Here is a 2,500-nt window from a genome sequence, read left to right on the forward strand (position 1 = left end):
AAATAGTTGTCTGTTCATATTCAAGTCAATATTTTTATCTTGTGGATAAAACTGGATGAACCAATCAGATAATATCCATAGTGATGCTATGGAAATAGCAATGAACTTTTATAGCCCCTCACTTCCTCTTCACCCCCAAATGATGACACTTCTTACTTATTGATTTTTGCTGGAATGGTAAAAGTGAGTTGGATATGAAACTTTTATCTCATTCCAATTTGTCCCTATTCCTTCCTTCCTTCCTTCCTTCCTTCCTTCCTTCCTTCCTTCCTTCCTTCCTTCATTCCTTCCTTCCTTCCTTCCTTCCTCCCTTCCTTCTTTCCTCCCTTCCTTCCTTCCTTCCTTCCTTCCTTCCTTCCTTCCTTCCTTCCTTCCTTCCTTCCTTCCTTCCTTCCTTCCTTCCTTCCTTCCTTCCTTCCTTCCTTCCTTCCTTCCTTCCTTCCTTCCTTCCTTCCTTCCTTCCTTCCTTCCTTCCTTGTTTATTAGGGCCAATTTCTGAAGATTAAACTGTTTTGGGAAGGCCACCCAAGCCCAGTCTAGGCAGAACCTGTCTTAGGTTAATAAACACAGACCTCTATATAGCTGGGACTGATTGTTGGATTTATTAAACAAGGGAAGGTCAAAAGGGGACTTGGGATATTCCTAAACTGAAGTTTTCTACCTAAACCCCCTGATTTAAATAGCTCTTCACAGAGATTTCTACAGAGTGAATTACCTACTCTAATCCTAACTGTCTAAATCCCCAGTCCCTGATCTAAATTAACCTACAACTAAAACCCTCTTAGCTCGGTTTAAGGAAAGGTTTGTGTAAGCTTGACAGGGCCCAAATTAGTCCAAGATCCAAAAGGATCTATGCCAGGTCTCACACTCAGGTGCCAGATGTCTCAGGATCAGCACAGGAACTCAGCCATAGCCATCAGGGAAACAGAACAAGCTGCAGGCCAGATGGGAAGAAAAGGTAGAAAAACAGCCACAGGGAAATAGCCAGTCTCCTCAGGTCAAACCCCAGAGAGAAAGCCACAGCCCAAGGCCCAACTGTCTCTTAGTAACAGCCAGCTCCCAACAGAACTCCGGAATTGTGTACTCTGCTGCCCATGCTTCTGCCCTTTGCAAACTTATACATCTTAACTTAACTTTTCCTATAACAGTTACCCCCTTTGCACAAAGCCAAAAGAGTGGTGTGTTTAATTATTAACAAGGGAAAGGTAAGAAGGAATTTGGATAACTTAAGCTAATGCTATCTATCTAAACCCCACAAGATTTAAATGTCCTGTCCCCAGGTGCCTTCTTGGATCTAACTATGCTAAACTCACCTATCTGTCTAGAGACCCAGGCCCTAATATAAATATCCTACACTAACCCTTTGGTGGTAATGGAGGTAGTTAGGCAGTTAGGCAGGACAGGGCCCAACAAGAGGTTTTGGAGCCAAAGGACCCAAACCAAATTCTCACAGACATGGATCAGATGTACAGGATCACACAAGAAGCTGTCAGTAAATGTTTCAATCAGGTAACAGGGAATCAGGTAGGATGGAGAAATCCAGGTATAACAGCCAGCAGGTAGATAGTCGCCCTCCAGGTAAAACCAGAGAGAATAAATCAGCCTCAGGCCAACTGTCTCTCTCCAGTAGAATTCCAGAATTCTGCCCTCTGCTATCCCATGCTACTTCCCTCTGCACACTTCATGTGCTCAAATCTTCTCTTCCTTATAACACTGTAGATCTTTCCAGCTTTTTCTGAAATCATCCTGCTCATCATTTCTTATAGCCCAATGGTATTCCATCACCATCACATGTCACAATTTCTTCAGGCATTCCCCAACTGATGGACATTCCCTCAATTTCTAATTCCCTGTCACCACAAAAAAGCCACTATAAACATTTTGTTTAAGGAGGTACTTTCTGATTCCTGTGTCTAAAATTACATTTATTAAGCCATATTGTTTTGAAGCACACAAAATATTATGTAACATAATGTTAATCATGGCTACCCAAAGCCCATATAACCTGACACTTGGGTTTTGTTTTAAAATTAATTTAATATTTGAGATGTGTACATGTTGGAAGCTTTAAAATCTGTCCTCAAAATCTACCAGTTATCTGGAGAAAAATTGATGGCAACAATTTTTGAGGCTTAAATTATTTGCCAGGACAAAGGCCTGTCTTCTGTGACAGATAATAGCTACGTTTTTTAGACTTACATCTTGATAACCATAATCTCTCTGCTATAGACTGACTGTCCTAAAGATAGATTTCTTTTTCTCACTTTTTCTTTTCCTGACACATGAATGTTCTTATTCTCTTCACATTGCAGCTTCCTTCTTTATATAGTCCTTGATAACACTTTGGTATGAAGTATTGAAAATGGAGATACATTGAGGAATGTTGTACAATTTTAGCACTGACCTCTCAGGCAAGTGAACAAAGATACCGTTAGAATACACACCAAACCATTTTGTGTAAGTACACCAAGTTAGGGGGATACATCTAATTTGCCTATCT

The sequence above is a fragment of the Monodelphis domestica genome, chromosome 5, assembly GCF_027887165.1.
Source record: "Monodelphis domestica isolate mMonDom1 chromosome 5, mMonDom1.pri, whole genome shotgun sequence".
Lineage (NCBI taxonomy): Eukaryota > Metazoa > Chordata > Mammalia > Didelphimorphia > Didelphidae > Monodelphis > Monodelphis domestica.